At 40.7% G+C, this 25207-nt stretch overlaps 1 protein-coding gene across 8 annotated transcripts in view; it reads right to left on the minus strand.

Moving 5' to 3' along the window:
* The window catches only part of CTNNA3 (catenin alpha 3), a 577974-nt gene that overhangs the window by 211162 nt on the left and 341605 nt on the right, over positions 1-25207 (minus strand). The window contains exon 1 of one of the 8 annotated variants that reach the window (XM_053388392.1): positions 3254-3438. The exons of the other annotated variants lie outside the window; for them this stretch is intronic. The gene's annotated coding sequence lies outside the window, so the exon portion shown is untranslated. Of the gene's footprint in view, positions 1-3253; positions 3439-25207 lie in introns of those variants that run through there. 8 annotated transcript variants of the gene reach the window in all.

Here is a 25207-nt window from a genome sequence, read left to right on the forward strand (position 1 = left end):
GCTGGACCCGATAGATTACTTTCAGATCAGACTAAACTTTTTGTAATTAAAGTCAGTATTCTGGCATTGTGAGAACTCTTAATTAATGTAAACATTGCAACTAAAGGCAAGATATCGAATTTATAATGTTAGAAACCTAAGACCTTTCAGCCTAATGGATTTATAAAGTGCTTTGACACTACCTTTCCTATTCAGCTGGCCCATGAGAGCAGTTCAGGAAAGGGAGACTTAATGAGATCTAAACAGCATCAGATAAATGCAGGGCTGTTAAAGTAAACAAAAATCCCATTTGGTTTGTCAGTTTATTGCACAGTATATTGACTGTAAATACTAATGTTCACAGCCACTAGATAAGGGCTGATATATTCTGCTGACAAAGAAATCATCTAAACTCAAGCAATATGCTTCAAAAGCAAGACTTTTTCTGCAACTGCATCTTAAAATCTGCAGAAAGTATTTCCTAAATTATCATTGAGGAAAACAAAAGCAGCAGCACAATCCAGGATGCATTTACTCAGGGAGATGTGCCAATGAGTTCCAGGGCTTACTCCTAAGTAAATATGTAGAGCATTGTGGCCATGCTGAACAATCCCATACATGGAAACGTCATTGAGTTCAGTGGGACTTACTTCCAGGTAAGTGTTTTCAGAATTGCAGCTTCAGTCATGTAAATGGCACAGCATATATGTATCTCACCAAGCACCCCCATAAAAGGATGAAAAGATCCCAGGAACCATAAACGTTTACACATCAGCCAATATGCATTTGTCCTGCACCATATTCTTCTTCAGAACCTGCTTCACAGCAACCTGCATTTGCTGACATTAAAAAGTAATTATTTCACAGAGCCCGCTTTGACATTACTGCCCATATTACTAACAGGCAGACTCCCAGCCTCAGTATTCCCATCTGTAATACAGGTAGATAATGTATGAGAATCATTTTGAAAACACAGTACCAAGAGTGGGGAACCTAACAGGACTGATGGGAGTTGGGAGTCCTACAACATCTGGGAGACCACAGGGTCCCCATCCTGCATGATACAAACACAGAGCAGTATTATTGCTTAGGGATGCCTGTTTTATTTATATTATATATGTTTTTAAAGAAAAAGGCAGCATATAAATTAAAAAAAAGAAATAAAGAAGTGTCCATTATTTGTACTAAAAGTAACTCAGTGCTATTTTTAACACAAATACCGGTAACATTTAAATTTGTGCCAGTTTCTCTTCCTTGTTCTAGATCTGAGATTAGCAGTCCACAAAATACCAGCACCACAATCCAACAACGAATTTGGGCAAAATAGTCACTTATAGTAAGGGATAGTTTTGAACTATATGTTCTTCATCTGGCATAGCAAAAACATAAATGCAAGTTAGTAAGTAGCACATTTCAGTGTGGATATAAATGTAACACATATCCTCCTGTCAAATTATCTGTTGTCCTTGTTTCCTGCTACTCAGGGCAGTACACCTGACATAGACATGTTCCTATTTCATCCCATGCCATAACCCAACAGTACTCCCTTTACCTGGCTCAAGTGGCAGACTTGTGTCACTGGAAATCACAAAGGGCTAGAGAAAGTGGATATTAAATAATGTGTTTTGCTGGGAGATTTTAACAGCCATATCAAGAAAAATAAGCTTTAAGAAGTCTGATATACTGTTTGTACCCACAAGTGTACAATGGCCCAAAATGGCTAAACCAAACTATTTGTCAAAGAAAGTGGAACTCCTCCATAACCCTTTATAAATATCATAAATCTCTGCTGCTTAAACTAAAGCCCTCACTATAGGTCTCTTGTTTCTGCTCTTTTATAAAACTCTGTTCTCTTGCTTATAAGCATTGGATTATTTATCTATATATTTATATTTTAGCTTTTCTATTTTTAAATATTTTTTAATATATTTCATTAGCTTCTCCAAACCTTATTGAGTATAATGAACATGTATATATTATAATGAACATGTATTGAACATATATTATAATGAACATGAAACCTCCTCCTGTTAGCTTGATCTGATTCACATAGAACTCCCGAAATGTCTCACCAGCCAGGTTTCCATGTCAGCGGTTCACCTTAATCAATGCAGAAAAGCAATCATAGAGAGGGAGCTCAGGAGTGACCATGTCAGTTGCCCCTTCCATCTTATCATTCCACAGCAAGACTAGGGTACTGATAGGGTTGCCAGCCACACCATCAAAAAAAGATGCCAGGACATTCAGGAATCCCTAGGATTTCATAAGTCTGTTCTAGGGTCCTCTCAACCCCCCAAAGCAGATATGGTGGAGTCGCAGGGGTGGGGAAGGGGGGAAGCTCTGTTGCACTAGAGATAGTTCCTGCATTCCACTTGACCAGATTAGTTGAAAACAGCCTGGTGTCCTGAGGTTAGCTAATACCATCCTGAAAACTATCTCTGCCATCTCAGGGAAGAAGACTGCTATGCAGCAGGGTGGATGGTATATAACCAGAATCCCTACTCTATCTCATTGGTCCAGTACTATGTGCAAAGCCTCTGACCAGGACCCAGGCTGGTCTCCTGGCAAGGGTGATTGAATCCTGGTGGGCAACAAGAACTCCTCCAATCAAGGCTATGATGGTGCTGTGCCAAGTACTCAGGTGGACAGAACTGAGTCACATCCAGACCACCCAGCTGGACGTTGGTTCATCCACAACCAAATGGTGAATGAGTGGAAGATCTGGTGTTCACCAATAGCACTGCTAGTCTAGAGGGCTGGCTGGCATGACAAATCAAATCCTGGAGATAGGCAACCAATCCAAAACAGAGCAACTTCTGATACTGACGGTCCCCTCTTCTTACTGGCATGACTGCCAGCCTCTCTCATATCTCCCCTCTCCTGTGAGTATTGCATTAGAGACACACACAACTCTCACTGCACATGTCTGGTGCACAAAAATAGGCAAGCATAACTGACAGCAACCAGGTACACAAGCCCCACTCTAGGTAATTCATACAGCTAATATCAAAACCAGAGTACAGACTAGGCTTAAATGTTTGCTTATTTGTTTTCAGTGTTTATACTTGATTTGCTTTTACTTGCCCATTTTTTCTCTGTGGGACTACAACTCTTCTCAAGCTGGATCTCTAATGTACTGTTATACCACAAAGGATGGCTGATGGCTTTCCAGTGCCTCCTATTCACTAGAGAAATAACTGATAGGAGGCAGACATTGCACAGAGAGACTGTACCACCAGCAGCCATCATAAGTTAGAAAACAACCATCTCATACCTTACTTAGATTGCTTTGGTTGACAGTGATGCTTCCTTGTCTGCCTGTCTTCCCAATGAGAGGTTAAACTTACATTTGAGAGAATGGGAGAGTGAAACAGACTGTTAAGAATTTTTCTGCTTTAAGGTGTAAAGAATAGTGGCATGTGGGCAAGGGGCCACTGCCTGCTTTCTCCTTCAGGTGGTTAGCAGGTATGTGATGGTATGTTGGTCAGTTTCTATTTCCATCAACATAAGGGCACAGGAGTCAGTCACTGTTCTGGCAGCATGAGGTCACATTCCCTCCTCTTTAGGCATCAACATGATGTCATAATGACATCAGGCAAACAGCATCAGCTTCAGAGTGCAAAACGCATTGGTCAGAAACAGCACAGTCTCTTTTTCATTTATGTAGGCATGTTCAAGAGCATATGAGTATGTCTCTTGTTGAGATGGGAAGTAACTGCATGATATAACAGGGTGACCACTTGCAGAGTCTGCCAAAGAGGGGCACAGCTGTGGGTACTGACATGCCATCCCAGATACAGCAAAGCTTCCACTTTTGATGGTGCCGGGGGGGGGGGGGCGCAGATTAGGAGAGGGAAAGCAGATGGCATTGGTGGGTAGTGGGTTGAGTGGCAGCAGTGGGCAGAGGCCAGCATTATCTGGCACAGGACTAAGTGTGGGGCTTCCAACTGCAGCATGTGCCCTGGGAGGCATCCTGGCTCCTGCCCAAGAACAAAAAAAGGTGTCCTTTCTTGTAAGTAAGAAAACAAACTTTATTTTGACAGTGTAAACTCAGCAAAAGCAGAAGGGCAGAATTTTGTTTAGTCTGGGCACCAGCAATGAGGCAAATATCAAACCAACTTATGAGAGAAGCTTCAGCATTCCCTGAAGCATGGGCATAGCCAGGGTTTTTGTTAGGGGTGACAGGACTTTTCTTGGTCAGTTAGTTAAGTGACCACTGTATTTTAATATTTTGTTGGAAGCCGCCCAGAGTGGCTGGGGAAACCCAGCCAGATGGGCAGGGTATAAATAAATTGTTGTTGTTGTTGTTGTTGTTGTTCCTGCCCCCTGGCTACACCCATGCCCTGAAGGCAGTTCAGGGACAAGGCCAGGGGGCCAAGGCTTCAGGATCAGGAGTTCTGATCTTAAGACTGCACAGGAGCATGAAGTTGTATCAACAATTGGCCCTGCTTACCTGCCACACTTTTAAACAGGCAGGAAAGTACAGCTACTCATGAGAACTGCCTGTCCCACCAAGAGCTCCTGGATTGATGCCGGGCACTCCTTCTAGGGAGCTGGGTCTGCACTAGCCTCTTGAGGTGCTGCTGTTGCATCAGAGACAATGCATGGCTTCCCTTCTCCCTTGATTGCTCAGTCTGTGCTGTGCAGCTTCCTCCTTCCTTGGGCATTGAAAGGGCTTCCCTGGCATTGGATGGTTCTGCCTCCTCCCCCTGCACTGAGGAAGAGAGGACTGGTCAAAATTATTCTTGCTCTGCCCACCCATTCCTCCTTCTCCTCCACCCTGGCTTAAATTTGCTACTTAGTTTTGCATCCAAGCTTCACAGCAGGCAGTTGTGAACAATTTTTTTTTCCTATTATTCTTCCATTTTCAAAACTCTAAACCACAAATATCAAGTGTACTTGTCTGGACTTTGATAGCTCTCAATTCATCTTCATTGTGATGGTTTCTTTGACCTTTAACATATTTAATGTTTAATCTACATTGATAGTGCAAGATTCCTTCTATGGATTAATAATGGATAGGGCAGCACTATGGATACGGAATGCAATAAAGGGCAATAAAGGGAAGCCCAGCCAGATGGGCGGGGTATAAATAATAAATTATTATTATTATTATAAATTATTATAAAGGCCAGGAAAATATGGATGTATGCTGTCTCACTATTGAAAGCCTCTCAAGGAAAATCAAGGTAGAAGTCATGACACATGAAGATTTATATAAACAAAGTTGTTCTTATTATGATGTTCCATGTGAGGTTCCCCTAGAAGCACAGCAGAAGGACAGCAAAAATCTCATTGATTAACACAAATGTTTATTTGTTACCCTCATTCTTGGCTGAACAGAGTTTGGGGGCTCAGGGGCATCCATAACTGCTGAAGTTAGGGAATGTTCTGTGGGAAGACCATCCTAATAAATGCACCACTGTGTTGAATGAAGAAACCAGGATACAGAGTTTTGTACATGAAACAGAATAGCAAACTTAATTCCTAAGTCAGAGAAACCATAACCCAAATTCTACATTCATTTTCACAGTAGTACCTGTTTCAGAGGAGCTAGTATGGTAGATGCAATTTTAGACTAACCTTGCGGAAAATTAGCATCCTGCATTTATCTTGCCAGTGCAAAGTCAACAATAAGGTCTCTTTTAAAATAACCATATACATGCATTTCCCAATAAGCCTCATGTTTTGGTTTTATATCGTTACCATTCTCATCAAATATATAATATAGATATATAGCTATTGCAGTTAATAGTTTCTCTCTATCCTGCATGCTAAGGGAACATGTGGAGTACTGTGTCGTACTGTGGACACCACACTTTAAGAAGGATACTGATCAGCTGGAGTATATCCAGAGGACAATGACCAGAATGGTGAAAAGCTCTGGAAATCAAGTCCTATGATGAGTGGTTGGAAGAGCTGAGAAAGGAATAATCTACACTGATGAGTTATAACGTTAAAAATGTGTTATAGAAATGTGACACCAGAGGGTGCTGTAAAGCAGCGATCTGTCGCCAATGGGAAATTCCACTGGGAGCTATATTTTTATAGTGTTTTTTTTATTAGTGTTTTTGAGATGAGTGTAGATCCAGCCTATGTTTAGCTTGGTAAAGAGAAGGGTTGTTGTTATTGTGGGAGGAAGAGATTTTCAAATATCCAAAAGGCAATACTGCAGAAGATATAGCAAACCTGTATGGTGTTGTTCCAGAGGACAAGACAAGTCAGTAGGTGGAAATCGCAATGAATATTTCATTTGCGTGTCAAGAACCTCAAGCCAGCCCAATCACAATGAATATTTCATTTAACATTAGGATAAACTTTCCAACAGTATCAGTGAAAAAGACTATCAGTGTGGAGGTGGCTGGTAAACTGGAGAGACTCAAGCAAAGGTTAGACAGCCATCAGTCATGCAGATCCTGCACTGAAAAGGGAGCTGAATTAGTGACACCCAAGGTCCTTTCTAACTCTATGACTCTATGAGGGAAATATTGTAAAGGCATTAAAGACTGTGATCATGTAATGCCACACTAAAGACAAGGCAACTGTTTGCAGGCGTTCCTAATCATCCATGGACATGGCCAGACAGGACCACAATTATTGCTAGAGGGCGGCATTTAAGTACAAGTGTGCTTGGAAATCTTCTTGCAACCACTGACCCCTGGAAAGAAGCCACTGGCCTCTGGAAAGAAGCTGGCAGGCTGTTCGCTCCTTGGTGTGAGGTCCCTCCACATCTCAATTCACCCCAGAGACCTCCTTTTGCAGCTGGAGCAAATGCTTGCTTTGTTAAGTGAAGTTGACAGCTAAAACAGTGCTAAATAGGGTGACTTGGCTGCCCCAGGACATGTTGCCTCTAGGTTTCCAGGTTATGTCCCACCCAGGGCCGGCGTTATGATGAAGCATCCTCAGGCGATTGCCTCGGGTGGCAAGACCCTGCCATGATCCAGGGGTGGCAGATCCTGCTGCCATGCCTGCTGGTTCCCTGTGGCTTAAGCAGTCACTGCTGCTGCCTCCAAAATGCTGCCTGGGCCCTGGCGCAGATTTACTTTGTAGAGATTTCCCTTGCTTTTTTCAAAATGGTTCATTGTACCAATGCAGTATAGGGAGCTAAGGACATCAACAGGAGCCCAGCCAAGGGGCCAGCTTTTGCTCCTTTTAGCACAAAATGCAGAACCACCTGATGTTTGTGTCTGCCCCTAAACTAGCCTTCACAAATCAGGTGCCCCCCAGATGTTTTGGACTACAATTCCCACCAGCTACAGCAAGCCCTAAGGGCAGCTACAGCTGAGAAGACTGCACTACTCTTCCGCCCTTTGAATAAACAAAAATTAAGCCAAACCTTCTCCAGTTTGAATAATGGCAACAATATGTGGATGCCCCATAAAAACTGAATAAACCAAGAGTTGCAACCCCACACTAAACACACAGAGAATAAACATCCTCTCCTTGCAGCTGTTTACCAAACACAACCCCACAATTACTGGATAGGGCTCTTCTCCACCCGCAAATTGTCCATTCACGAAACTACCCGCAGCCATTAACAGAATATAAGCATCCTTTCGTCAACTCAAAACTCTAATCAGATGGCACATTCCTGAAAAGCCAGAGTGATATACTAATTCATGCTACTCATGCAGCAAACTCAAAAGCAATATAATTTGGATCCAGTCCAACAGAAAGCACAAATTGAAACCCTGTCTGCAAGATTTTACTTTGTTAGAGGCTGGCCAGCAGAAGCTGTTTTATCAAAGTGTTGTTTTCTTCTGCCTTCCCCAGCCCCTTTTCTTTCTGTATTAGTTTGCATGTCATAAGAACGTAAAGAAGAGCCAGCTGGATCAGGCCAGTGGCCCATCTAGTACAGCATCCTGTTCCCACAGAGGCTGATCAGATGCCTGCGGGAAATCAGCAAGCAGGATGTGAACATAAGAGCAATCTCCCCAACTGTGCTTTCCAACACTGCTGCCTCCAGCTGTGGAGGCCAAGCATAGCCATCATAGCTAGTTGCCATCGATAGCCATGTCATTATTTTAAATTTTGTATACATCATCCTTTGAGTGCATTGGCAGAAAAGCTGTGTACACAAATGCAGTCAATAAATTAAGAAGCCTCCAGACAAACTATTGAATATTTTTTTCTCCGTAACATTAAGCATGAAAACTCCCCCGCAGTTGGGAGTATGTATTTCAAACAGCAGGGAGACAATCCTCAAATCACTTACTGCAAAGTAATTCCATTTGCTTCAGTAAGACTAGTACAGGTAGTGTGAGGGTTATGGTTTTAGGCTGCAGCCCTATATACACTTACTTAGGAGTAAATCTCATTGAACTTAATAGGGCTTACTTCTAAGCAGACATGTGCAGGATTGCACTATCAAGTGTGTTTAATAACTATGCAGGCCAACAACCTGTGTAAAGAAATTCTAAAACTTAAGAGATGCTCAATCAGTGAAAAAAGAAGAAAGGAAAGAGAACAATCTTTCATGACCGTTAAGTTTTGATGTGAAGTTTATACATATTCATGATACTTAAAAGCTGTAATCTCTGAAGTTATGCTGGGGAATATGTAGCCTAATATATTCTTCCTATTACCCAAAGGGGCAAAGATGAATTAGTTGACTGGATACTTTTTTAATCAAATAATGACTTGATCCTATGATGAATAGGAACAGCTTTTAGGAGACTACCAACTATATTTACAAGTTCCAGTTAAGAATTAAAGTAATTCTAATCAACTTTGCATTGCTGTTTTTAACTAGCACTGCATATGTGAAAGCCAACTGGTCACTCATTGAATGCAAACACAAAGCAATCTATCTGGCCTCTGGTGACCCTTCAAAAGAGATGTGGGAAAGATTTTTCCATAATTCAGTTAAGAGGAAAAGAAAACTGTCCTAAAAAGGCAAGAGAAAGACATATTCCATAGGATCTCCCCATTTTTGGACAAAAGTGTCCCCTGTCCTGTTTGGACTTCAAACAGGAGGCCTTTTCCCCTGTACAGTGGTACCTCGGGTTACATACGTTTCAGGTTACAGACGCTTCAGGTTACAGACTCTGCTAACCCAGAAATAGTACCTCGGGTTAAGAACTTTGCTTCAGGATGAGAACAGAAATCGTGCTCCGGTGGCGCAGCGGCAGCAGGAGGTCCCATTAGCTAAAATGGTGCTTCAGGTTAAGAACAGTTTCAGGTTAAGAACGGACCTCCGGAACGAATTAAGTACTTAACCCAAGGTACCACTGTATTCGAGTTTGACTGGCCCCATCAAGATCAATCCTGGTTTAAGGACCGACCTACGACACATGTCAAATCCAGGTGGTTCCTCCAGGATGCTGTTTGGGGTGGCATCTGTGGCCCATCAAGCCCCATCAGGGTATTCACACACAACGCCTCCCCAGACCTCTTTGCTGGGGTACGCTATTTCTTTGGATCAGGGAGAAGGATAGGGATCTATCCCGTGGCAAGAGGAGGAGCCAGTGTCATCCAGTGGCCATGTGGGCAACAGAAGCTTCCCCCCCCCATCTCACCCATGTTCTTGCTGGGCCACAACCTCTCTTCCAACAGAAGCTGGTAAGCAGTCTTTACATCAGCATCATTCCCCTTCCCAATTTTGGATGCAAATTAAAATGAATTCCTCTCATTCAGAAAGGAAGGGTGGAGCCTGAGAAATGTAAAAGACATTAATCTAGCCCCACACGTTGTTGCAGCCCTTTGTTGCCATGCACTTATATAGTCATGAGCAGCTAGGGGGTAGGAGGGCCTTGCGGAGCAGGCCTCCTCACAGTGATGTCCTTGCTGCTAACTGCGATGGGGCAGGGCAACAGCAAGGTCAAAGTCAGAACTAGGACACTCACATTGCATGTCACCAAATAACTGCAAATGTGTTCACAAATGTGAACACTGACTGTATGGAGCTCCACTCATGCTTACCACTAGCATTACATTTGAAACAAGCCTTAGTTCACAAACCATTACCTCTCAAATGTATTTCGTAAGGTTTTCATAAAGACCAATGTATCCACAACACAGGGAAACGGAAGAAAAAGGGGTGGAGGAAGAGAGAAAAAGAAAACAACCAGTTTTGCACATTAGTATTAATCATTTGCCAGAGGCAAATCTTTTATTTCACTTTCTTTCTTTTTTCATTTTTGGAAATGTACGAGTGCTCTTTCTGTCCATTAAAAAGAGAATTCAGACAGAGATGGCCTCATGGGAAAGTGGAGATTGGCTATTACACTGAAGTGAGAGATTGCTTTTCATATACAATTATTGGAAGTGCCACTTGTCCCTAGCTAAATTAAACAGTTGTAGAGGCAGACCATATCACTTCAACCAAAATCAGTACATTTCTCCTCTCTGTTCTGAATGATCTTTTGCGAATATAGAAGTGCGTAAAGCAAAATATACTATGTTTTCTATTGTTAAATAAATTACTATTGGGGAGAAAATCCAACTATTTTAATTAAGAAGGGCTAGATTTAAAACCAATATAGGTATTTATATGTCTGCATACCCCAAGAATATTTTAAAATACTATTCTATCAGAACTACAAATGCCACTACCCCAGGGTGGGTACAAAAATGAGGTTCTTGGCTTTTATAGCTTTATACTGTCATGATTAAAATGCATTTTGTAATTTTTTTAGTATGATTTTAGTAAGTTGGCAACAGTAAAAAGCAGAAGCACTAAGGTCAAATTGTGTATTTTGACAACCTTGTAAGCTACTGCTTGTTAGATGCATTTATGCCTATACTATATTCATATATAATGCTTTTAAAAACATGTATCAAGCATATTTATTCTACTCTATTTTATCTTTTCATTTTTAAAACCCAGTTGCATTGACAAATCTTTGTACAAGCAGGTCAGCCTTAAAACCGCCAAAATGTGTATGTGTGTATGTGAGCAAATGGTTTTTTTGCTTGCAGAGGGCTAAGAAGGAAAAAAGCAGATGTAGCCTTGCAGATGAGCAAACAGGTAAGCCAGACATTTTCTGCTTTGCTTTACTATACTACCAACTGTGGGCCTATGGAAATGGAGTATGTTCCCATGCATTTTTCAGCCCAGTGGCATTCTAGATCAGGCTTCCTCAACCTCAGCCCTCCAGATGTTTTTGGCCTACAACTCCCATGATCCCTAGCTAGCAGGACCAGTGGTCAGGGATGATGGGAATTGTAGTCTCAAAACATCTGGAGAGCCGAGGTTGAGGAAGCCTGATCTAGATCCTGTGACAAATGAAAGTGCTTAACCATCCCATGTGTGTATAAAGGCAGTTCTGCGTCAGTGCCAATTGAGAGAAGGCAATTTGGGTGGAGAAGCCTCCTTCAAGCAGGCAGGGCCTACCCCTTCTCACAAGAGGCATTCATCACCTCTCTGGCTCAGGAAGGTGTCCCCTCCCTGCTAGTTTTTATCAGCCAAGAGGGGCAAGAGCCTAGAGTGCAAGTGGTCACCCTGACTGATCCACACACCTTTGCCGTATTTTTGAACCTTACTAACATAGCAGGTTTGGACAGTGCTCTGGACATCTCTCAAGATTCATCTGCTGTAACAGTGGAGTCAAGGTCCCAGCGGATGCAAGCAATTTTATCCTCAAAATGCTTTGCAAACAAGTCACACGAGCTACCGTCAGTTCTGTCACCTCCTTCAGGCCAGACTGTAAAAGGCCCTGCGTTACCCAATAACAGCTCTGCTGGACGGCACAATGAGAATACAATGGCGGCTGCAAAGTATGCCTTCTTTGCTGCCTTCACTGTCACTAGGCTGGCTCAATAATGAGCCCTCGCCAGTGTTTGACTCCATTTGACTGGAGTTTTCATTCTTTCACATGCAAGCTTTCTCCCAGCTTGTTTCCTCACCCTAAGTTCTGGAGTATATCAGGGAGCTAAATGGGCTCCACAAAGCAGAAGAGGGCATTCAGGAGTGATTGTGTCAACTGCCCAAGCCATTTGGATGTTCCAGAAGTCAGCCAGAGCTTTGACAGGAGCACCCGTCATATCAGCTGAAAAATCCCTACAGGATCCTTAGGCCCCTGGGTCGTGTGTGTGTGTGTGTGTGTGTGTGTGTGTGTGTGAGAGAGAGAGAGAGAGAGAGAGAGAGAGAGAGAGAGAGAATACCCCCATCTTTTGTGTGTATGAAATTAGGGTTAGCATGCTAAGTAGAATTATTCATTCATTCCAATTTCTCTTCACCACTTTCTAGGGCTTTTCTCTTCAAAAGGAAGAGAAAAGTCCCAACTGTGTAACATTGATTTTTAGGAAATAAAGTTTTGAACTTGCATTCTCCTTTTGCAAAGAAAGATCCCTAGGCTGTGTGCCAAGATCAATCTTGGCATACACAGCAAGGTGGTTGTTTAAAGTTCACAATCCAGTTCCACCTCAAACAGGATTCTGTGACAATACCATGCTGAGCACAATGATGACTGGACGTCCAGTTGCACTATAGTAATGTTACATTTTGGAGGGAAACTAGAATGGTTGTCATAGAACTTTCATTTTTAAAAGGTAAGGAGAATCTCCAAGGATAACATGTGCACCAATGCTTTCTCATATGCGACACACTGAGCTAAAACAACAGGTATTTTCTGAAGTTGTTCTGGGGTGTTTCTTCCAGAAGTAATAATTTACAAAACTGCTGACCATAGCCAGAGCTGCCTTATTTTTTATTTCTGCTCTGTGGTTCTGCTTGTCCTTCATGCCAACTTGACATCAGTTTCAATTGTCAAGGTAATTCGTACTTCTATACTACAAATGGAAAAACTGATGTTTTATGACCACAGAACTTTACACAGACTCTTAATATGCACTATGGTTAGTCCACAAACATCTTACTCAGGGTTAGCCATATTGGTTTTGTAGCCCTACACTTCAGTAACCAGTTTTTGGATTGTAGCCTAGATCAATATTTTCAGACTCCCAACATGGGGCACAAAACCTTCTAATATTGATGACCTGTCCTAATCACATTTGGAAATTTTCATAGAACCACGTTGTTGGAGGTCTAACTGGGCCAACACTCTTGTTTCTCACACTAAAATCTGATTTTGCACACAGAATAGACTAAGCAGGTTTCCTAGCCCTAAATTCCTGCCCTCGCTTTTACACAGATTCAACTTCATCTGGAAACATCTGGATCTGACATGAAGGCTACATGCTCCCTTTCAATATGGCTCAGGTAATGTTTATGTGTCATACACAATGGAACTGCTAGAAACATTTTATAATAAACAGGAATAACGGGAGGGGTTAACCAGGCCTTAAAAGCAATGCATTTGTAATGGCTACAGAACTATTGCAAACTTTACACACAGCAATATGGATATTATATGGCTCTGCAAATGTCAATGGACAAGCATCCTCACTGGAAGCTGGGACATTTGTAATGCAGCATGCAGCTCTCAAAATAAGACAGCATCAGTTGAAAAATGTCTAGCCATTATTTGTTGCAAAGCAGATTCATTGCAAATAAAGTATTTATCTATATAATATGTTACTCATCTATTGACTAGCCTAGAAGCATTCAATTAATTTTCTCATTCATATTCCAGCCTTCCCATAATATGTAGCATTGCAGTTTCTACATCAAGAGTTTTTCCATTTCTTTTCATTTTATTGGCTTTTCTTGCCTTTCCTGTGTACAGTTGGAGACATCAGGGAGAAGGGTTATCTGCTTCCTCCAGTTACCGTGGAAACGTTGCATAGAATCAGACAGCACTAGCTCCTAAGAATTTTCTAAAAAATATTTGTCTAGTATAGATTACATAAAATAAAAAAATGGATTGAAATGATATAAAAAATGCTTCCATGCTCCTAGAATTCATTATGTGATCTTAATTCAGTTTAAAAGGATGATAAAACATTTTTACAAGGGCTCACTCTTCACAGTAAAATTACTGTTCTAGGAAAGGTAAAAAAAGGATCATAAGGGAACATATTAAACATTTATAAGCATTATAAACAAATTATTATAATATAGGACTCAGTATTTCAACTTAAGCACAGGACTTTATAAATCTAAAAAAGTTTCACAATATGGACATATTACATGGAGCTATTGTTCGGAGCCCTAAATACCTGGAGTTGTTGTTTTTTACCCTCAAAATCATGGAAACTACAGAGCTGTGGACGTTTATAATTTATACTGTAAACTAGGGAAGACTAAGAAAGTCAGCTTTTGCAAATTTCTCTCAGAAATGGCCTAATCCACACATCTTGGATTGGAATTTAGCTGTCTACCAGATTTTGCACTTCTGTGAACTTCTGTGATGCAGTTCTTCGCCATTTAAATACATATTTTGAAAGTACTCTCTATACTTGTCATTTTAATGTAGAAATGGAATGGAATATGAATATGGGTAAAACAAAATGTGAAAGTGCTATGGAATCAAAACAGACAAATTCACCTTACTGTAAGCTGGCAAGCATGGCTTCACATCATTTCAAAAGCAATTTTAACAGTGTAGTTCTATGTACAATATGTTCACTTGGATGTAAGCCTGATAGTATTCAGTGGGGCTTGCCCCCAAGTGAGTGTGCACACAATTGAGCCTAAAGCAGCAGCAGCAGCAGTATCAACAACAACATCTCAATTGGTTCAATCAAGCCTGTTTGCAAAGTTTCCCCAAAACCTGATCTAGTAAAATCATACTAATTGGTACCATCCCCATCAAAGTGAAAGGGAATTTTTTTCCTTCCCCTTTGATCTCAACAAAAGAAGGGCCTTCTCTTGCATCTAAAAGATTCCCTTAGAGGGAACAACATGGAGTCCACTTTCCATGTGTTCCTCCTGCATCATTTGATTTTTAACATAGTCATAATTTAATGTATTCCCAAGAGGCAAAATTGTTCTAGTTATTGTGATGGTGCACAATGTTTTCTTTTTTATTGATATGCATTCACAAAACTGTTGCTTCAGCTTTTCTGATTTCTTTCTAGAACCTACTCAAGCAGCACCAGCAGCTCAGCAAGTGCCCAGATCTGCTAATGAAAAAAATAATCAAGGGTATTACATTTTGTGCCATGAGATGTTGAAGGAATTCAGGCATTACAGGGAGCTTGGGCAGGATTTTCTTGCCCACACTAGGTTCAAATTAAAGAACTATACATGAGTCACCACCATAGCAAAACTATTGTTTCATCTTACTATTTTGACATGGTTCTCTCCTCGATGACAAATATACCAGTATTCATTCATTTTATTTCTTTGAAGACCAGAATCATAAATTAGTATATTTACCCGCTATAAGTTACTTCTTTCTTGCAGTTTTCTTTCATGGTAAAACAATTCCATTTTCCATGCCCAGTTATAATAAAGTTCTCCCTTCTGCATTTCCTCCTGCCTTTATATTTATTACTTATTACTTATTGTGTGCCATTTCAGACTTGTGGTTAGTAAAACAGTGGTAGTTTGCCTCAGCCCGAAGAACTGCATAAGGTATAAATTATGGCTGGGGTTGTTTCTTGAAGAGTATTTCCTCACTTCACATGGAGGGACATTCAAAAGCAAAAGATATACAGTATGGCATCTTTTGTTCAAGGGGGGGGTGAGTTTAAAACCCAATGTGCATGTCTGAGCCTTTGGGTACACTTAAAGCACTTCTGCCTATTTTTCTTCTTTGGCGATCACTTGTAGCCGAGTAAGATTGTCTTCCATAAACACGGTTTTAAAAGTGAGTCCATGAGTGACTGTGGAGCCCAATTCTGGATCGACATGTCCTTCCACAGTGGGGACATAGGTTTCTAGGCGGGAGTTGATCACGGTGAGGGTTTGCCAAGCATGCCTTTCTCTTGGCACATTTCTCCCTTCCGTCCTGAGTTCAAGTGTCTTCAAAATCCATGAAACTTTTGGTAAAAGCTGTTCTCCAATTGGAGCGCTTTACAGGCCAATGTTTCCCACTTGTTGGTGTTTATACTACATTTTTTTAGATTTGTCTTGAGAGAGTCTTTGAACCTCTTTTGTTGACCACCAGCATTACACTTACCATTTTTAAGTTTAGAATAGAGTATTTGCTTTGGAAGACGATAATCAGGCATCTGCACAACATGACCAGTCCAACGAAGTTTATGTTGAAGAATCATTGCTTCAACACTGGTGATCTTTGCCTCTTCCAGTACACTGGCATTAGTTCACCTGTCTTCCCAGGCAATGTGTAAAATTTTTCAGAGATACTGCTGATGGAATCTTTCTTGCTTTGAAATAATTTTTTTATCTGAGAATGTGTGAATTTTCCCTGTGGACCCTTCCTCTATGCACAATTAATCATAACTCTTGCATGGTCTAGGCCAGCCCTCCCCAACCTGATGCCCACCAGATGCTTTTAGCTACAACTCCCATCATCCCTGACATTGGTCATGACTGATGGGAGTTGTAGTCCAAAACAGCTGGAGAGCACTAGGTTGGGGAAAGCTTATCTTGGCTGATCTAGTGACATAATTCATAGGCTTTAATGAGTCACTGCCAGAGACAACTATCATACAGAGCAAACTAAGTACATTCCAAACAAAAAGGTCAGCCTGAAAAGGCCTTGCCTGTTTAAATATAACACATCTACATAATATAATATGGCATATTGCTTCTCTGCTGTAATGTCTAAATCATCTGGATCTCCTAATATACATTTTCTTAATACGGTAAAAAAGCAATCACCAATCTTCAATCATGTAAATTTCTATGCAAGATGGATACATGCCTACTATAATGTTAATATGACATTTCATAGGTCAATACAACTTTTAAATGTCTTTGTTTGCACAGTGCACCATCTGCCATGCCTGTTAACTGTAGGTTGATTGACATTTCTAACTGGTATTGAAATATATCTCTCAGGCATCCTGAAACTAGGAAATCTTTACTTGTTCATCTTTGTTCTTCCGTAATAAAGGTTGTGATTAAATGGATTAATCAGGATGTAGGCAGGATGTAGCTTGCAGCTCAGTTTAGTAATGGAGGAGCTGGAGTTGGTTAGGTGGATTTTATCGAGAACTGAAGCTTTTATCTAATTATTTTCATAATGTGGGGTAGACCAGAGGGAATGTGTGTGAAATATAAAGTTGAGAGCCTTGACTTCAGAAGCATTAGTGGCATCAGGAAACAAAATAATCTGAACACAGATTACACTTTGGCTTGCTTAAAAGTGCAGCCATGAGAGAATTTTGATTTGAGAGAAGAACTGTATAATGTTTTTAAGGTACCTCTGCTCTCTTTTGAATGTATTGCCCCAGTGCAGGCAAATTAGCTAAAGCACCCTCCTCATTCCCTACCTTACAGAGGCAGAAAAGGTGATCCAGTTTATTGCTGATTATATGTTAGCAAGTCAATTTATTTTAGCCATCTCTTCCCTGCTCCCTCTGCCAAATTGCCTTTTTATATATCTGGTTGAGGTAGAACACAAAAGGAACTTCAGTTTGGAGAGCCATGTGCCAGCACTAATTCCATTTCCTTCAGCCACAGCAATCTCCTCCCCGTATTGGTCACTAGTGGCTGCTGCATCTGGAACAGCAGGTCAAAGCTTCTCACTCCTACATTAGCAGTGAGAATGACAACCCTGGCTCTGGTGCAGGTGTAAGAAATCTTTGGTCCTGCAGATGTTGCTGAATTATTATTATTATTATTATTATTATTATTATTATTATTATTATTATTCAAACCCCACCCATCTGGCTGGGCTGCCCCAGCCACTCTAGGTTGCTTCCAACAAATATAAAAACATAATAAAATATCAAATATTATTAGTAGCAATCTGATCCAATATAGAAAGCCACAATAATTTTGAAATAAACAACATATCAAATAAAGCAATATTCAATAATCCATTAAAATCTAAAGAGTAAAATTAAAGAGTAAAGAGTAAAATTAAACATCAGCAAATAACAATTAAAGCCCCGCTAAGCATGGTCAATGGCCAGGGATGATGGAAGTTGAAGTTCAGCAACATATGCAGAAATCAAAGACTACATAGCACATGGATGGAGAGGTGTGTGTAACCTGGGGAGAGTCTCAAGAGCCAGATAGGACACCCAGGTGTCAACTTTCTGGATAATAGAACTATAGAATTGTAGAGTTGGAAGGGATCGTGAGTATCTGTTTCTATATTCCAAAGACAATGACCAGCACTGATAGAAACACCAGACATGTTATCTGTAATTTCCCAAAAATTATGTAAATTTGTCCCACAAAACTAAATACTGAAATTACAATTGGATTTGTTCTTACTAAAAATTCTGCTTATGTTAGTAGAAACCAGAGCAAGTACGCCCAACATCCTTCAACTCTGGAGCATTGGGAGAAACCCCAAGTACATGTGTAGTGGGAAGAAAAGTAGAGATTGTTCCATCAGGCATGCATAAATGTCTGCACTGATGGAATGATTTCCTTAGTGCTATGCTGAATTCCAAAGAGTTATCTTTTATCTCAAACAGGAATTCTGCAACCAGATTGTTGCTGTGTTTTTGGGACATCTGTGACAATGTACTATTTAGCCATTATTTTATAAACTGAAAGCAGCAAAAAATAATAATATAGATATAGTCTAGTATGGGCTCTTGAATTCCACTTCATATGCATATGCTCATCAGAGATTTCAATCCTTAGGTGAATCAGAAAGGTCATCAACTTATAAGAACCATGCTTGTTTCTCAGATCACTGTACTATTTAGGTCAATGCTTAGCTCAATAAACACTACACTTTCAAAGCAAATTCAAATGAATGCAACTGTTTGCATCTAAGTGGAACTAAAAAATGGAAGCCATGTAAAAAGAACTACCATTGATATTTTAAGTACCTCTTTTCCATTTCCATCACAGACTTCCTGCTGGAGCAATCTGTGTGCAAAGCAGAACCTTTGCCTTCATAAGCTCCAATTCTCTGCTTATTGTATTCAACACATATAATTATCTCATAATAAATTCAAAAATTCATATTCAAAACTCTTCAGTCCTTTCACATGATAAGCACTGAGATGGAGTGAATGGTAGAGAGATGTTATAATTATACTACATATGCAAAGGAGAAATAAAATGTATGGTATCAAATGTCCTTCAAAATACAAATACTCATCAGTCAGTTGTTGTGTAATGGCGAGGATATATACTGTATATGTGTAGGTGCATAAAAGAACAAAAGTATAATGAAAATATGAACTGTGGAGAGGGAGGAGGATAGTAATCATATAGGCTTTAAAAAGATACAAACCAAATATCCTGCAACAAGCAAACTATTCCTGCAAACATGTACCTATCTTGTAAAAATGGTGCACTGTTTTTCCCCAAATGCCACTGAGCCTGAGATATCAGTGAGACAGCTGGAAAGGATATGTCCTGTTGTTCCAACTGCTTCTACCTCTGATATATTCAAATGTAAACAGGAGGTAGGGTAGAGGACCCCCCCCCCCATTTTTAACTCTCCTGTCCCATCACTTAATCATAACCATAGGCAGCAAATCAATGGAAATAGGGGAGCCTCTGAATAATCGTCTTTCCAGTCACCAGTGTTTTCTAGACATCTAGACAGAAGTTCAACCCTAGCTGAACCAGCGCCATACTTTTTTTTTTTTTAAAAAAAGCATGTTATGACTGACAAGTAACTTTTGATGAGTTCTTCCCCTCTTATCCATTACCGTAATACTCCTGAGATCAATGATAAACCAGATCAGAATGGGTGTTAGTTACTCCAGCATTAGTATCTTTACCATACCATCCATAAGACACACTATAAATTGCTAAGTGTCACTACTTACTATGTTACAAAGCAACAGCATTCAGCGAATAGTAACCAAGGTTAATTAAGGTGCACCAGAGAGCTATGGAGTGATTATCATTACTGAGCACTATTCCTTTTGGCTCTTCAATCTCTATCTACACAATAGATTCAAAGACTATAAAACTTCATTAGTTTAACTAAGCAATCCAGCAAGAATATGAGATGGGTCAAGCTTTTTGCTTAGTAGCACAGCATACTCTACAGTATATGAAGGCTTAATTACGAAGCACTTTTTTTTTTTTTTTAGAATACACCACGAAACATCATTAGTAGTCTACAGGGCTTTTCTTAGGCTGGAACTTGGTTCCAGCACCTCTCAGGTGGACATCATTGCCATTATAAGAGAACAAGGTGAGTTCCAGCACCTCTTTTACTAGAAAAATAACACTGGTAATCTATATGATAAAACAGTGACAGCAGTATGCCTACATTGCAAAAAGCAGCCTTCCCCTTCCAATATTCTGGCTATAACTCCCGTCAGTCCCATCTAGAAAATCTATGTTGGTTGGAGCTAATGAGAACTTCTGGAGGGCACCAGGTTGGGGAAGGGTGACATAGATGTTTGTGCAATATATTTATGTTTGTTGTACAGTGTCAAAAGTCAAAAGTCAATAAATGAGAGGACAAAATATGGCTATCTTAAACAACTGTTCTAAAAATCACCACTGACAACATGATGATCAGCAGATCTTAAGTGAGCATGTAGACAGACTTCTCTGTCTGTACAGGAATAGGAATTTCAACCAGAGCACTTTGCTTTTTTTGTGAAGCTCAGCATGAAGGTATCACTGCAATATTTCACTGGTAAATAACAAATTTATTTCAGTGGGTGTTACCGATATAGCCACAAGTGAGTAAATTTACACCAAAAAGATTGAAGGCCGTTTATCACACAAAAAAAGAAACACTGGAATTTCACTGAAGATAGCACAAATACATCAACTGTGTATTTTCAATGAAACTTCAATGCTCTTTATCTGCCATGGAAATAAAAACCGTGTGTTTATGGGTGATATAGAACAGTAACAATTACTCTTGCCAAAAGTATTGTTACAAAGGCATTTATTATGAGGGTGTTTCAGAAAGAAGCAGCAAAATGGCTGCCCATGCTTCTTGATTCACACACCACTGTGTTATTACTGAACCTATACTTAGCTCTTCAATAGCATGCTAGGCATCATCCAGAGCACAGAAGATCTCTGCTTGGTGGACTCACAATGTAAATAATATGGGAGAAGAAAAGGCTTGAGGATAGCATAGCAAGGGTGAGGAAAGGAAGAATTGGTGGCAGCACTCCCCTGTCCCCAAGTACATTGCTCTCCACTTATTTATTTATTTAACAAAAAATGTATACTGCTTGAATACAAATAAGGCCTCTAAGCAGTTTACAAATAATATAAAATATACATTTAGAATGCCTATAATCCAGCATTAAAAACAAGTTTATAAAAAGTAAATTAAATAAAATCAAGAATTAAATTACAGATTAAGATACACATCAACTTTATATGTCTGGGTAGGCTTGCCAAAACAGAAAAGTTGTTTAGCAGGCACCTAAAAGATTATAGGGAAGGCACCTTCCTTGTGTCAATGGGCAGGGAGTTCCAGAGTGTAGGAGCTGCCACGCTATAAGATCAGTTCTTTACAAATCGCCTCCCCTAACACCCCACAAATACAGGACAAACATTATCCAGAACTTGTAAAAGTGCCAGTTCTACATATAGTAGTCAAATGGGTATATAAGACAATCTGCCAAGGAACCAGGCACCAAGATGTTAAGGGCTTAATATACTAATAGTAGCACCTTGAACTTGGTCCAGTAAGAAATTGGCAGCCAGTGCACATGTATGAGCAGGGGTGTTATAAGCCAACAGGATCTCACTCATGCTAGCAACTGCAATGCAGCATCTGTACTAGCTCCAGTTTCCAGGCCAAATGCAAGAGAAACCCTCACAGTTCAAAAGTGGTTTAATGGGGAACTGTGGTTTAAAAAGGGACCAGGAATGAAGTTCCACAGCTCGCCTGCAACAGGAGGAGGGAAGGGGCAAGGAGTGTCCAGGCTTGATGCTCATTTCCAAGTATTAAGCCAGAGATGTCAAATCTTTCCCCAAAACAGAAACACTAGGTTCTAGATGCTGCAACACAAGGAACCATTCAGGCAATTGCGGAAACTCTTTTCTTTAGTGAGAACACCAAGGACTCTTCTGTTCAGAATCCTGAGCATCTCCATCACATTTCTCCTATATTGCTCATATTATGATGGGATGTAATTCAGCTTCTCCAAAGAGATCAAATTTGGAAAAGCCTCAGTTATGTTTAACAAACAATATCAGTTCTCAAAGAGTGAAAAAACATATATAAATTGGAAGCTTGGATGCTGTTATAGTTATTTTGTTGCAACCCTTTCCAGGGGAAAAAAAATGGGATAAGAAAGAGTTAACATCCTGTTCAGGAATAGAAGGGAACAACATTGTCCGTAGGGGTCAGCCTTTGTGTGTGTGTGAATTAGTTGAATTAGAAAAACCAGTCCTGTCTCAGCTCTATTAATAATACCGATACATATTCAAAATTACGTTTCCTTTCGCCTGACACCTCGGGCTGGTCATTTTTCATTTATTCTGATTTGGAGAAGTGTCTTTACTAAATTGTGATTGATTTTGACAGGCTGTTCCTAGGAAAAAAATATATAGCTAGCATAAGGGACCTCTTTCCCCAATGCCTTCATTCTGTGAAAGAACTGTGGTGTTATTGGATATTCTGAATTAAGTGGTTTTTAAAATATCTGGGGGCTTACTGCATGACTGAAAAATATAGCACTTTCTGCTAGTTCCAACCAGCCCATGAGCTCAGAAAACAATGAATTATAATAATAAAGATTGTCCTTGATCCTCTCAGGATTTCACAGACTCTGCAAATCCATTCTGCATGTCCTGCAGGGCATTTTATATTTCATCTCTCTCCACTAAGGATCCCCAGGCTTGGAGCATTCCACAATCCTGCATTAAAATCAGACTGTTGAGCTAGTTCATTATTGGGTTCCCTTCTGTGTGAGAATATCTGCACCAGTGAGAAAGGGAGCACAAAAAGGTTAGAATTGATTGATGCTGATGACCTGACAGATCGACTCAGGGCAATTAGAGTTTCCCACACCTATTGCACGACTGCAACTTTCCTCAAATACATGCACTCATTCACTCCTTTTAAACTAGGAAATGGAGGATTATGTGCTAATTGATCCTGATACAGTTTTATTCATTAGAGGCGTCCATATTCAGAACCACAAAATTGCAATATAAGGAAATTAAATTCAACTGGGCCACGTATCTCTTCCAACTATGATTCCAACTATACTTCTATGACTCTATGATTATCAATTAAATTGGCTGCAAGTCTTCAGACATCAAGTTGCCTTTGCTATCTTTCATTCTCTCTGATCAACATAGCAATTAAAATCTGTCAGCAGGAAGTCTAACAAAGAGAAAGACTTTCAAAAAAAAAAAAAAAAGATTACAATGTGGAACACTCCTGCCCAGTGTTCCAGCCATTAATCCATGCCTTCTTGCAATATGCTGTACTCCATTCTACTTCCTCCATGGCTTTCCAATTTTACGTTCCAGAAGACTGTCAACATCCTTGTCCACTAAGCATGTTCAGCCTCATTGGGTGGTTTCTTGATTGTTTGTTTGTTTTGGGAGGGGGAGGGTTTTATACTATGTTGTTTGTATTTCTGCAAACATCTGGGTTTCCCTGAGCTTGTTGAGACCTCCCCCCCCATGGCGCTCTAGAGCAGGGGTCAGCAACCTTTTTCAGCTGTGGGCCGGTCCACTGTCCCTCAGACCATGTGGTGGGCCGGACTATATTTTGAGAGAAAAAATGAATTCCTATGCCCCACAAATAACCCAGAGATGCATTTTAAATAAAAGCACACATTCTACTCATGTAAAAACATGCTGATTCCCGGACCATCCACAGGCCGGATTGAGAAGGCGATTGGGCTGCATTCGGCCCCCGGGCCTTAGGTTGCCTACCCCTTTGCAACTGCTTCCCTTAGAGGGCAGGGAAGAGCTCTGTAACTGCAGGATTGTTAAACTCAAAAGACATAAGACAATTGCTGAAGCAATGTTTCCAGCTTGCTGCTCTAAGTTGCCTTGCATCCAACCTCAGATACTCTCTCTGCAGAGAGCTGACCAGCGTCCTGATCTCTTACAATTAGATTGATTTTGTGCCAAGTCTTGCCAGCAACCCTTGCAGTGTTCTGGTCTCAAATAGGATAGGGTCTCTCTCCAAGCAAAATCCCCTTCTCTCTTTTGCTTCTGCTGAGTCCTCAGTGTGTGCAAGTCAAATAGCTCCCCATTGCAAAAGTGCACAAACCCCTGACATGCTGGTCATGTACCACTGGGAAGCTCAGATGGAGGGCAGTTTACCAGCCTGAACTTGTTCCTCTAGTGACCTTGCACTTTCTCAGGTCTTAGGATAGGTGAGCAGGTTCTGTTGGGTGCTAGGCTTAATTCAGCAGAATTGGAATTTTTGCCAGTAGTCCTGGGGGGTGAAATTATGCAAATAGCAAAATAGTATCACTGTAGTTCATAATTCCTTGGCAACTCATGATGCTTCGTTTCAATATGGAGGTGTGTGTTATGGCCCCTGCATTCTCTCCATATGTATTTTAATCTGAGAGGAAAAACTCTCTGTCCCCTCTGACCCACTCATTTAACTGACTGCTGGTGTGGTGAAGTCTGTGGTAGAGATAAAAGGAGAATCTTCCTGTTTCTCCCCCCTCTCCTTCACTGGCATCTGTGCCACTGTTACTGTCTGCTACAGTTTCCTTCTGTTGCCTGATAGTGTGGAACACAGAGAAAATTATATGTCCTGGGACTGCTGGCACATGTAATATGGCATAACAGTTCTATGGGTGGTGTGGGATAAGGGAGCCCTCCTGTTATTTCTGCCTATGACCAGGGGTGAATGGGGATGGGAGAGAGAGATGGGAGGAAGAGGATTGTCATTGCTACTGAAGAAGCAACAGTCACCAGGTAACAGATTTGGCGGGGGGGGGGGGTCACAAGCAAGGGAACTGGAGGCTTCATGAATCGGGACCAGAAATTATGAGAAAATTTAGAATTCTCAGAAGAAAAAACGAACCATTCCCCAAGTGCTTTCCAGTTTCACTCATAATAGGAAACCTCAATCCAAATAAAGCCCTGAGGTGCTCACCAGTCACTAGATTGGTACTTGGGGTGTATGGGGTGTTAAGTGAGGGGTAGTATCCTCTGGTGTCCTCAGGTGGGGGACACATACTGCTCTTTCTGAGGTAGTTTGTCCACCTTGGGTCCCCAGCCTGCACTCAGCTCTCTGTGGCTCCTAGGAGCTGTCAGCATGTGACAGCAGCCACACCCTAGAAAATGGCTTTGACCGGTCGGCTAAATTGATGCATAAAATTAAAGCATAAAATGCTTTCTGTGTGCTGTGTGAGAATGGGTTGT

The sequence above is a fragment of the Podarcis raffonei genome, chromosome 5 (genome assembly GCF_027172205.1).
Source record: "Podarcis raffonei isolate rPodRaf1 chromosome 5, rPodRaf1.pri, whole genome shotgun sequence".
Taxonomy (NCBI): domain Eukaryota; kingdom Metazoa; phylum Chordata; class Lepidosauria; order Squamata; family Lacertidae; genus Podarcis; species Podarcis raffonei.